Raw genomic sequence first — 13394 nt, 5'->3', positions numbered from 1 at the left:
GTCTTTCTTTCTTTCTGTCTTTCTTTTTTCTCTCTTTCTTTCTTCTCTCTTTCTGTCTTTCTGTCTTTCTTTCTCTCTGTCTTTCTTTCGCTTTCTGTCTTTCTTTCGCTTTCTGTCTTTCTTTTTCTCTCTTTCTCTCTTTCTTCTCTCTTTCTGTCTTTCTGTCTTTCTTTCTCTTTCTGTCTTTCTTCTCTCTTTCTGTCTTTCTTTCTCTTTCTGTCTTTCTTTCTTCTCTCTTTCTGTCTTTCTTTCTCTTTCTGTCTTTCTCTCTTCTCTTTCTGTCTTTCTTTCTCTGTCTTTCTTCTCTCTTTCTGTCTTTCTTTCGCTTTCTGTCTTTCTTTTTCTCTCTTTCTCTCTTTCTTTCTTCTCTCTTTCTGTCTTTCTGTCTTTCTTTCTCTCTGTCTTTCTTTCGCTTTCTGTCTTTCTTTCGCTTTCTGTCTTTCTTTTTTCTCTCTTTCTCTCTTTCTTTCTTCTCTCTTTCTGTCTTTCTGTCTTTCTTTCTCTCTGTCTTTCTTTCGCTTTCTGTCTTTCTTTCGCTTTCTGTCTTTCTTTTTTCTCTCTTTCTCTCTTTCTTCTCTCTTTCTGTCTTTCTGTCTTTCTTTCTCTTTCTGTCTTTCTTCTCTCTTTCTGTCTTTCTTTCTCTTTCTGTCTTTCTTTCTTCTCTCTTTCTGTCTTTCTTTCTCTTTCTGTCTTTCTCTCTTCTCTTTCTGTCTTTCTTTCTCTGTCTTTCTTCTCTCTTTCTGTCTTTCTTTCGCTTTCTGTCTTTCTTTTTTCTCTCTTTCTCTCTTTCTTTCTTCTCTTTCTGTCTTTCTTTCTTTCTCTCTTTTTCTCTTTCTTTCTTTCTCTTTCTCTCTTTTTTCTCTCTTTCTCTTTTTTTCTCTCTTTCTTTCTTTCTTTCCCTGTTTGTTTGTCTCTCTCTCTCCCTCCCTCTCTCTTTCTGTCTTTCTCTCCCTCTCTCTCACCCGCATCCCCGCCTCTTCCATGGGCCTGGCTCCCCTGCCTCCCCCATCCGTGGCTCCTCTCCCTCGTTGTTCCCAGCCGGATATTTTTAAACCTCTCGCGGCAGCAGCTCCGAGCTGTGGAGAGCTATATATAGAGAGCGGTGCGCAGCCAGCCAGCGATGTGCGAGATGCGCAGAAGGATTGCAGGCACCACAAGGCCGCGGCACAGGTGCGGCTGGGGTCACCGCCCCGAGATGGCCAAGGAATGACCCAAGCGGGGTCCGAGGCCAGGACGCAAAGCAGGTCGTTAAGCGAGACACGGGGAAGTGGGCTCCGACAACCTGAAAGTGTCCCCGGAATTCAACAAATTCAGTTTTTTCCAGAAAACCGCAAGCTAAAAAGAGAAGGAATCCTCCACTTATGACCATAATCGAACCCAAAAGGCCTGCTGTTAACTGAAACAATTGTGAAGTTGAATTTCATCCCATTTTGTGACCTTCCTTGCCACCGTTGTTAAGTGAATCACCACGGTTGTTAAGTGAATCTGGCTCCCTCACTGATTATCGGAAGGTCGCAAAAGGGGGATCTCGTGACCCCCCCTGGGACACTGTGACCATCATGAGTCAGTGGCCAAGCGTCTGAATTTTGATCACGTGACCCAACGCGACGGTCGTAGGTGTGAAAACTGGTCATATGTCACTTTTTTCTGTGCTGTTGTAACTTAAACATTCACTAAATGAATCGTTGTAAGTCAAGGATTATCTGTATTTCTTAGCCTCCTTTGCTTTAAGACGCATGGATTTCAACTCCAAAGCATTTTGGCTTGGGAATTCTGGGAGTTGAAGTCCACAAAACCTGGCTGGGGAATTCTGGGAGTTGAAGTCCACAAAACCTGGCTGGGGAATTCTGGGAGTTGAAGTCCACAAATCCTGGCTTGGGAATTCTGGGAGTTGAAGTCCACAAAACCTGACTGGGGAATTCTGGGAGTTGAAGTCCACAAAACCTGGCTGGGGAATTCTGGGAGTTGAAGTCCACAAAACCTGACTGGGGAATTCTGGGAGTTGAAGTCCACAAAACCTGACTGGGGAATTCTGGGAGTTGAAGTCCACAAAACCTGGCTGGGGAATTCTGGGAGTTGAAGTCCACAAAACCTGGCTGGGGAATTCTGGGAGTTGAAGTCTCTGCATGGTGGGTAGGGAATTATGGGAAATGAAGTACATACATCCTGACTGGGGAATTCTGGGAATTGAAGTCCCTACATGCTGTTGGCTGGGGAATTCTGGGAGTCGCAGCCCAAATATCTGAAAGTTGCTAAAATTAAAGAAACATATCACCCTAGAAACCCTGAAATGAAACACATCTTAATCGGGGTGGAAAAGCGGGCCAGAAATAACCGAACGGAATCAAACCGAGAGGAATTAAAACGTTCGGCGAGAAGAAGAGGCTGGGGAGGAGACGGGACGTGTGAACAAGAACTTGGAACCGTGGTTGGTTGTGAACTGGAAGTGGGCCAGCAGGGATGATGATGTGTAGCTGCAAAATAAAAAAGAACATCACAAATGTACTTTTTGGCTGTGTCAACCGGAGTGCCATTTCCAAATTACCAAAATGTAATTGTTCCATTTTATTTCTATTTCGGTCAGCGCTGGGTCTACATTCTGGACACTTGAAAGGCAGAAGGAAGGAGGAGGAGGAGGAGGAGCAGAGAGAGAGAGAGAAATCTAAAGGAATAGAATGGAGAAAATGAATAGGAATAGAATAGAACAGAACAGAATAGAATAGAATAGAGAAAATGAATAGGAATAGAATAGAACAGAATAGAAAATAGAATAGAATAGGAAATAGAATAGAATAGGAAATAGAATAAAATAGAATAGAATAGAATAGAATAGAATAGAATAGAATAGAATAGAATAGAATAGAATAGAATAGAATAGAATAGAATAGAATGGAGAAAATGAATAGAAATAGAATAGAAATAGAACAGAACAGAACAGAATAGAATAGAATGGAGAAAATGAATAGAAATAGAATAGAAATAGAATAGAACAGAACAGAACAGAATAGAATAGAGAAAATGAATAGAAATAGAATAGAACAGAACAGAACAGAATAGAATAGAATGGAGAAAATGAATAGAAATGGAATGGAATGGAATGGAATGGAATGGAATGGAATAGAATAGAATAGAATAGAATAGAATAGAATAGAATAGAATAGAATAGAATAGAATAGAATAGAATAGAATAGAACAGAATAGAATAGAATAGAATAAACAGAGTTGGAAGGGACCTTGGAGGTCTTCTAGTCCAGCCCGCTGCTTAGGCAGGAAACCCTCCACGGGAGTGAGGTGGAGGTTAAAGAGGTGTGTCTCTTAGCCCCCAAAAGACTCGGCCTGAAGTCAAGACGGTGGCATGGAAGTGCAATTGAAGATTCAGTTGCTAGGGGAATATGGGAGTTGAAGTCCACACACCCTGGCTGAGGAATTCTGGGAAGTGAAGCCTGCCACCAGAAATTGTGGGTGCCCCACCACTGGAGGCTTTTAAGAAGAGACTGGACTGCCATTTGTCTGAAATGGTCTAAGGCAGGGTCCCCAAACTTGGCCACTTTAAGACTTGTGGACTACAACTCCCAGAGTTGAAGTGCCTGCATGCTGTCTGGGAATTCTGGGAGTTGAAGTCCACAAGTCTTAAAGTGGCCAAGTTTGGAGACCTCTGGTACAGGGGCTCTTGCTTGAGCAAGGGGTTGGACTAGAAGACCTCCAAGGTCCTTTCCAGCTCTATTCTGATTGATGAATTGATTGATTGATTGATTGAAGTCCACATATGCTGGCTGGGGAATTCTGGAAATTGAATTCCCTGTGTGCTAACTGGGGAATTCTGGGAGTTGAAATCCACATATCCTGGCAAGGGAATTCTGGGGATTGAAGTCCCCAAATGCCTGCTGGGGAATTCTGGGAATTGCAACTCCCTGCATTGTTGTCTTTGGACTTCTAGAAATTGAAATCCCTGTGTGCTGACTGAGGAATTCTGGGAATTATAGTCCAGAAATGCTGTCTGGGGGATTCTGGGAATTGAAGTCCCTGTGTGCTGTCTGGGGAATTCTGGGAGTTGAAGTCCACATATCCTGGCTAGGGAATTCTGGGAAGTCCCTGCATTGTGTCTTTGGACTTCTGGAAATTAAAATCACTGCGTGCTGGGTGGGGAATTCTGGGAGTTGAAGTCCATAAGTGCTTGCTGGGGAATTCTGAAAATTGAAGTCCCTGCATGCTGGCTGGGGATTCTGGGAGTTGAAGTCCCTGTCTGGTGCCAGTCATATGCAGCTCCAATTGAGGCTTCGGTCCTCCCGTTCCCCAAAGCGAGACGAAGTGCATTGGAGGCCCTGTTGGGAGATACCATCAGGTCCCCTTTCTTCTCTCCCTGTGTGTGTTTTCTGTCCTTTTGCAAAAGAAAAAAAGGCAATTTTTTGCATTCTTTTGCAGATGTTGGAGATATCTTCCACCAGACAGGCCTGACTCAGCTACGCTGTTGCCGCCTCCGTCATGTTTGCAAAGAGGCCTGCAACCTTTTTCTCACCCATAAAGCAATAAATAATATTTCAGAGAAGCTCTGAGTCACCTTGATTTAGGAATGCAATGTCTCGCTTGCTGCAAGAATCATTCCTGGGAGTGGAGGATCTGGGGCAGGAGGACAAGCCCACTTCCAGACAAGCTGAAATCGGTCTGCTTCCGGGATAAGCAGCCCTGACCTTTAAACTCTTTGTTCCTGAGCCAAAATAATAATAATAAAAAAAACAAACCCTGCTCTGGACAGAAGTCAACAAGCTTAAGTAAGAGGCATTCTTCGAATGATTTGCAAGGCCCACGAAACAAAGGAAGGAGTCAGAAAACTTGCGAATGATCTGTTCAAACAGGAAGCGGAGAATTGCCACTGCGGTCTAAACACAGGAGCACAAGGGTTGTGTGTTCAGAAATGAACTCAGCCATAACGGGTCTCTGGGTTGGGGTTTGGGGCTTGGAGGAGAAGTTAGGAGGCCAGGAATCCCCCAGGCAGCCTGCTATAAGAGGGGAGGACTTCCACTCCCAGAATCCCCCCAGCCAGCCTGCTTTAAGAGGGAAGGACTTCAACTCCCAGAATCCCCCAGGCCAGCCTGCTTTAAGAGGGAAGGACTTCAACTCCCAGAATCCTCCAGCCAGCCTGTTTTAAGAGGGGAGGGCTTCAACTCCCAGAATTCCCCAGCCAGCAATGCTTTAAGATGGAAGGACTTCCACTCCCAGAATCCCCCAGCCAGCCATGCTTTAAGATGGAAGGACTTCCACTCCCAGAATCCCCAGTCAGCCATACTTTAAGATGGGTGGACTTCAACTCCCAGAATCCCCAGTCAGCCATGCTTTAAGATGGGAGGACTTCCACTCCCAGAATCCCCAGCCAGCCTGCTTTAAGAGGGAAGGACTTCCACTCCCAGAATCCCCCAGGCCAGCCTGCTTTAAGATGGGAGGACTTCCACTCCCAGAATCCCCAGCCAGCCTGCTTTAAGAGGGGAGGACTTCAACTCCCAGAATCCCCCAGCCAGCCTGCTTTAAGAGGGAGGACTTCCACTCCCAGAATCCCCCAGGCCAGCCTGCTTTAAGAGGGTAGGACTTCAACTCCCAGAATCCCCCAAGCCGGCCTGCTTTAAGAGGGAGGACTTCCACTCCCAGAATCCCCCAGCCAGCCTGCTTTAAGAGGGGAGGACTTCAACTCCCAGAATCCCCCAAGCCAGCCATGCTTTAAGAGGGAGGACTTCAACTCTCAAAATCCCCAGTCAGCCATGCTTTAAGAGGGGAGGACTTCAACTCCCAGAATTCCCCAGCCAGCAATGCTTTAAGATGGAAGGACTTCCACTCCCAGAATCCCCCAGCCAGCCATGCTTTAAGATGGAAGGACTTCCACTCCCAGAATCCCCCAGTCAGCCATGCTTTAAGAGGGATGGACTTCAACTCCCAGAATCCCCAGCCAGCCATGCTTTAAGATGGGAGGACTTCCACTCCCAGAATCCCCCAGCCAGCCTGCTTTAAGATGGGAGGATTTCAACTCCCAGAATCTCCCAGCCAGCCTGCTTTAAGAGGGGAGGACTTCAACTCCCAGAATTCCCCAGCCAGCCTGCTTTAAGAGGGGAGGACTTCAACTCCCAGAATTCCCCAGCCAGCAATGCTTTAAGATGGAAGGACTTCCACTCCCAGAATCCCCAGCCAGCCATGCTTTAAGAGGGATGGACTTCAACTCCCAGAATTCCCCAGCCAGCCTGCTTTAAGAGGGGAGGACTTCAACTCCCAGAATTCCCCAGCCAGCCATGCTTTAAGATGGGAGGATTTCAACTCCCAGAATCCCCAGCCAGCCATGCTTTAAGATGGGAGGATTTCAACTCCCAGAATCCCCAGCCAGCCTGCTTTAAGAGGGAGGACTTCAACTCCCAGAATCCCCCAAGCCAGCCTGCTTTAAGAGGGAGGACTTCCACTCCCAGAATCCCCAGCCAGCCTGCTTTAAGAGGGAGGACTTCCACTCCCAGAATCCCCCAGGCCAGCCTGCTTTAAGAGGGTAGGACTTCAACTCCCAGAATCCCCCAAGCCGGCCTGCTTTAAGAGGGAGGACTTCCACTCCCAGAATCCCCCAGCCAGCCTGCTTTAAGAGGGGAGGACTTCAACTCCCAGAATCCCCCAAGCCAGCCATGCTTTAAGAGGGAGGACTTCAACTCTCAAAATCCCCAGTCAGCCATGCTTTAAGAGGGGAGGACTTCAACTCCCAGAATTCCCCAGCCAGCAATGCTTTAAGATGGAAGGACTTCCACTCCCAGAATCCCCCAGCCAGCCATGCTTTAAGATGGAAGGACTTCCACTCCCAGAATCCCCAGTCAGCCATGCTTTAAGAGGGATGGACTTCAACTCCCAGAATCCCCAGCCAGCCATGCTTTAAGATGGGAGGACTTCCACTCCCAGAATCCCCCAGCCAGCCTGCTTTAAGATGGGAGGATTTCAACTCCCAGAATCTCCCAGCCAGCCTGCTTTAAGAGGGGAGGACTTCAACTCCCAGAATTCCCCAGCCAGCCTGCTTTAAGAGGGGAGGACTTCAACTCCCAGAATTCCCCAGCCAGCAATGCTTTAAGATGGAAGGACTTCCACTCCCAGAATCCCCCAGCCAGCCATGCTTTAAGAGGGATGGACTTCAACTCCCAGAATTCCCCAGCCAGCCTGCTTTAAGAGGGGAGGACTTCAACTCCCAGAATTCCCCAGCCAGCCATGCTTTAAGATGGGAGGATTTCAACTCCCAGAATCCCCAGCCAGCCATGCTTTAAGATGGGAGGATTTCAACTCCCAGAATCCCCCAGCCAGCCTGCTTTAAGAGGGGAGGACTTCAACTCCCAGAATCCCCCAGCCAGCCATGCTTTAAGATGGGAGGATTTCAACTCCCAGAATCCCCAGCCAGCCTGCTTTAAGAGGGGAGGACTTCAACTCCCAGAATTCCCCAGCCAGCCATGCTTTAAGATGGGAGGATTTCAACTCCCAGAATTCCCCAGCCAGCCATGCTTTAAGATGGGAGGATTTCAACTCCCAGAATCCCCCAGCCAGCCATGCTTTAAGAGGGGAGGACTTCAACTCCCAGAATTCCCCAGCCAGCCTGCTTTAAGAGGGGAGGACTTCAACTCCCAGAATCCCCCAGCCAGCCTGCTTTAAGAGGGGAGGACTTCAACTCCCAGAATCCCCCAGCCAGCCATGCTTTAAGAGGGGAGGACCCCGTTTTACAACCTTCCTCGACGGAGTTGTTACATGAACCACGACGGTTGTTAAATTAGTCACACGGTCGTTAAGCGAATCCAGCTTCTCCCCTCCCTTGACTTTCCTCACCTGAAGGTCACAAAAGGGGACCATGTGATCCCGGGAACCCCGCAACCATCATAAATAGGAGCTGCAACGGTCGTAACTATGGGAAATAAGCCCATCAGTCCATTGTTTTCAATGCCACTATCACTTTCAATGGTCACTAAATGAACAGCCGTAAGTCGAATGGTCATAACCCTGAGGACCCCTTCTACTGCTCTTTCGGCTTGGTTCACAAAATACCCTAAGAAATTTTTTCTATCTATCTATCTATCTATCTATCTATCTATCTATCTATCTATCTATCTATCTATCTATCTATCTATCTATCTATCTATCTATCTACCTGCCTATCTATCTATCATCTATCTATCTATCTATCTATCTATCTATCTATCTATCTATCTATCTATCTATCTATCTATCTATCTTATCTATCTTATCTATCTATCTATCTATCTATCTATCTATCTATCTATCTATCTATCTATCATCTGCCTATCTATCATCTATCGATCTATCTATATACATATATACTGTATATTCCAAATTTTGTTCTATTGTACTTTACTAATTTATTTGATTCTTTTTGTTAGTTTTTAGTGTTTTTTTTATTTTTGTTTCTTTGTTTTAAATATGGTTCTACATTGTGTAAGCCTCCTCAAGTCGCCATGGGTGAATAGGCGGCAATATAAATTAAATCAATCAATCAATCAATATGGGATTATTTTATAAATGGCTGGAAAAACAAAGAAAGAAATGGAATGAATATAAGGTAAGATGTCATGAGAATACTTATAACGATAAGAGAAAAAAGGGATGAAATTTTTAACATGAACGTAACCATTAATGATATTATAGCATGAAATGTATATCAAATACGAATATGTTCACAAGATATACCGTATGTACCCAGTTAACACACCGTTGAGCCGAAAGATGGTCATATTGTAAAAGAAAAATTTTAAAAATGTTAATAAAAAAAGAAATTTTTGTCTCCGATGGAAAAAATTAACCTGGTTGGCCAAAACCACCTTGTTTCATCCTGAAAATGCCAATCCAAAACAATCAAAAAGCATCCTCCAATCTTACCGGTAGTCCCTGACTTACGATGTTTCGTTTAACGACGGTTCGAAGTTCCAACGCCGCTGAGAAAAAAAGTGACTCATGAGCGGCCTTCGCATTGACAGATGCGATCAAAATCACCTCACAATCAGGAGGGGATGTGAGTTCCCTCCTCGGGAGAGGCTAATATTGGGAATAGATTCTCCTGCTCAAGCAGAGGGTTGGACTAGATGACCTCCAAAGGTCTCGCTTAAAAACCGCTTTGCTTAACCACAGAAATTCTGGCCCCTCTTGCGTTGCAAGACGAGGAGGACTACTTGCCCTCAAAGGCAGAAGCTTTGAAATTGGGATTAGATTAAGATTAGATTTAGATGAACGGCGTTGGAAGGGACCTCGTAGGTCATCTAGTCCAACCGCCGAAGGCAGAGCTCTCTGGCCTGCAATATCAGGAGGGCTGTGAGTTCGATCCTAAGTAGAGGCTAATATTTGGAATAGACTGTCCTGGCTTGAGCAAGGGGGTTGGATAGATGACCTCCAAGGTCCCTTCCAACTCTTGTTACTCTATGATGAAACGGTTGCAGGAATGGGGTATAGGTAATCCTCAACTTGCAACACCCTGGTTAGTGACTGTTCGGAGTTACGACATCACTGGATAAAAAGTGACTTGTTCACACTTAGTGACCGTCGCAGCATTCACGTGATCCAAATTCAGACTTTGCTTGGCAAGTACGACTCGTGTTTATGACGGTCATGGAGTCCCCGCGGGGGTCACCTTTTGCAACCTTCGGACCTGCCAAGTCACGGAAGGGAAGGGGGATTCACTTAACGACTGGATTTACTCACTTAACAACTGCAGTGTTTCGCTTAACAATGGGGCGCGGGGTGGGTGAAACGGTTGATCCAAACTCCTTTTGGGGATTTTTAGCTAGATGAGACTAACCCACTTCCCCTCCTGCAACAGTGTTAAGCTGAACGTGGAATGGACATTCCTGGAAAAAAGGGGACACACACACACACACCCAAGTGGGGGAAAACTGAGTTTTTGCTGCTCCTGCTAACACACACACACACACACACAAAAGAACTTGGAAGAAAATGATAATCAAAAAGTGGGACAAAAAGAGGATATCCAATGGAATCCTTGCCAAATTTGAAGGAGAGGTTGGGGCAGACGAGTATGGAGAAGGTTCCTCTTAAGGATACTGTCTGTCTGTCTATCATCTATCTATTGATTAACCGAACTACTTATCAATCCACCTGTTTATCCGGCTCGCAAACTAGCTGTCGATCTATCGCTATCCATCTTGCTATCTACCGATCTAACATCTATATACCTATTAATCTATCACCTCTATCAACCTCTGTATCTATATCAACAGTATCACCTATCTATTGATCCATCGGCTGACATATTCATCTTATCACTCTTCCTATCGCTCTATAGATCAATCTCTCTATTGAGCTATTTATCTATCAATAAATCTATTTATCAAGCTAGCTAGCCAGCTAGCTATTAATCACAATCAATCTTTCCATCTTTCTCTCTCTCTCTCTCTCTCTCACTCTATCTATCTATCTATCCATATCTATCTATCTATCTATCTATCTATCTATCTATCTATCTATCTATCTATCTATCCATCTATCTATCTATCTATCTATCTATCCATCCATATCTATCTATCTATCTATCTATCCATATCTATCTATCCATCCATATCTATCTATCCATCCATCCATATCTATCTATCCATCCATCCATCCATATCTATCTATCTATCTATCTATCTATCCATCCATATCTATCTATCTATCTATCTATCTATCTATCTATCTATCTATCTATCTATCCATCCATCCATATCTATCTATCTATCTATCTATCTATCTATCTATCTATCTATCTATCTATCTATCTATCATCATCTATCTATCTATCTATCTATCTATCATCTATCTATCTATCTATCTATCTATCTATCTATCTATCTATCTATCCATCCATATCTATCTATCTATCTATCTATCTATCTATCTATCTATCTATCTATCTATCATCTATCTATCTATCTATCTATCATCTATCATCTATCTATCTATCTATCTATCTATCTATCTATCTATCTATCTATGTCTCTCTCTTATCTATCTATCTATCTATCTATCTATCTATCTATCTATCTATCTATCTCTCCATCTCTCTATCTATCTATCTATCTATCTATCTATCTATCTATCTATCTATCTATCTATCTATCTATCTATCTATCTTTCTGTCTGTCTGTCTGTCTTTCTATCCATCCATCTATCTATCTATCTATCTATCTATCTATCTATCTATCTATCTATCTATCTATCCATCCATCCATCCATCCATCCATCCATCCATCCATCTCATTTCTATGGCCAGCCATCTTAGGAAAAGTGACTGGCGTAGACCAATTAAGAAAAACAATAAATATATAGAAAACTATTCTCATTAAAAAATATATAAAACAATCATTGTCCAATGGTGGGGGGGAAAAAACTAGGCCAAAGTTCAACAGGAAAAGCTTTCCAAACCAAGGAAGAGACCAAACTCTTGAGACATCTGCGTTGGTTAAGCCCTCCTTTCCCTCAAGGACAGCCGACGTGGGATTTGCAGCGCTGAGCATCAAAGGGACCCAGAGGGTCAAAGGAAAAAGAAAAAATCCCTCCCAGATTCCCTCCTAGACCAGCTCCTAGTATTTATGGGTAGAGTGCTCCTGAAAAAGGAGGCTCCATTTTAAGGCCCCAAGAGCCACAACCAGGCAAAACCTTTTCCTTCTGCCTTCCCCATAAAGGCTATCCGGGCTGGTGATCACGCTCCCTTTTCACACCCACCCACACAACTCCACAAAGAAACTGTGTGAAACGTACAACGCCCTACATCTACCTCCATGGACGCCGGCAGGATGCCTCCACGGGGAACGAACAAACCATGGAAATGGTTCAAACCGGGATGCAAAACCATCTCAGTTTGTTCCCGGCCTCCTTTCTGGAGACGCCAGGAAGCTGGCAGCAAAAAAAAAAAAAAAAAAAGCAAGGGAAAGAAAAATAAAGGAAGAATTGCAAAATATATATATATATATACACACACACCAGCTACAGAGGCAGGCTCTTTGCAACTGTTCCGATGAACCAGGTAAATATTAACCCTGGTGACCAGCAAGCCACAAACCAACTGGGATCAACCAAGGGGGACAATTCCCACTTAAAGCAACCCCCGAAACGTGGCAGGTATGCCAAGCTCATCCCAACCAGCCAGTCCAGATTTCCTTAAGAGACCCCCTCCTTGCGCTCCGGAAAGAAGCCGCCGAGCCCACCGAGGCTTGGCTGAGACTCGCTGGACCCCCCCCCAAAAGACCCCTGGTACTTACTCCTCACCCTGTCCTGTTTCGTGAGAACGCCAGTGTCCCAAAAGCCGGAACAAATGGGACAATTTTGCTATAGTTCCCCCCGGAGCAAAATTTCCGCCTGACCACAAGGAAAGGCAGAAAGAGAGAGAGAGAGAGAGAGAAAACGAAAGAGAGAGAGAAAGAGAGAGAGGGAAAGGAGGGAGAGGGGAGAAGGAGGGAGGGGGGGGGCTTATCCCAACGCCAGGAATTCCAAACTTCTCCCAGGCCTGACTCACCTCCCCTCCCCTTCCCAAAGATGGGGGCTACGGGTAAACATTTCCAAATATGGAGATCATAACTCGAAAAGCATGTTAGAAAAATCGGCCGACTTGGAGAGGAATTCCCCCCACCCCACACCCGCCTTTTGGGGGGTTAATGATTAACTTGGAAGTGACTACAAACCAACATCCTGGCCAGGTTTGCTTTCGCCTCCCTTCTAAGGAGCGGGGGGGGGGTGCTGATGCCATCCAGCCGTGCCCACCCAACCCCTGAAAGCAATTCCAGAAGCAGTACGGAGGTGCAGATGCAAGATCACACACACACACACACCTGTCCGTGATGCAACCCTCCTGGGTTTGCACTCCGGGTGCGTTCGCACAACCAGGTTAGGGAAAAGAACCAGGATGCACAGCAAGAGCCTGACTTTATTTCGGAGTGGAGCTCTCGGGGTGGGGCTTTGGGCGGCCGAGCCCAAATGTTAAGGTGCAAATGTTCCAGGTAAATGGCTGCACACACCTGTGTGCAAACAAGGAAATGGATGGAGGGTGCCGGCTGATTTAAAAAACAAACAAAAAACACCTCATCTTTCGAACGCAGCACTCGGTCGGGGTTGAATTCAAGCGGGGATACAGGTAGTCCTCGGCTTGCAATGGGAGTCCCAACAATTCTGCCGCTAAGTGGGACAGGAGTGAAGGAGTTTTGTTTTGCTTTAAGGTAACCAGGTTTTTACCAAATCAAACACCGCAGGATGAACGCCGCTGCAGGGGGGTGTTCACAAAGGTAGCAGTTCTTGACTTACGACCGCGAGGGAGGGCAACATTTCCGCGGCTTTCTGGCCACCATTGTTAAAGCGAATCCCCGTTAGCAACCGGTCATAAATCGGGAGGCGGTCAAAAGGGA

The 13394-nt window shown here is 45.3% G+C and overlaps 1 protein-coding gene across 4 annotated transcripts in view; it reads right to left on the bottom strand.

Moving 5' to 3' along the window:
- The window catches only part of LPP (LIM domain containing preferred translocation partner in lipoma), a 249100-nt gene that overhangs the window by 217228 nt on the left and 18478 nt on the right, over positions 1 to 13394 (bottom strand). Inside the window, exon 1 of one of the 4 annotated variants that reach the window (XM_087965600.1) lies at positions 12258 to 12398. The exons of 2 other annotated variants lie outside the window; for them this stretch is intronic. The gene's annotated coding sequence lies outside the window, so the exon portion shown is untranslated. Of the gene's footprint in view, positions 1 to 12257; positions 12399 to 13394 lie in introns of those variants that run through there. One more of the 4 variants, XM_087965601.1, reaches the window with a different exon arrangement.

Source organism: Notechis scutatus, chromosome 4 (assembly GCF_049901735.1).
Source record: "Notechis scutatus isolate UNSWTSFEM ecotype Mainland chromosome 4, rNotScu1.2, whole genome shotgun sequence".
Lineage (NCBI taxonomy): Eukaryota > Metazoa > Chordata > Lepidosauria > Squamata > Elapidae > Notechis > Notechis scutatus.
This window is presented reverse-complemented; position numbering and strand designations above follow the sequence as displayed.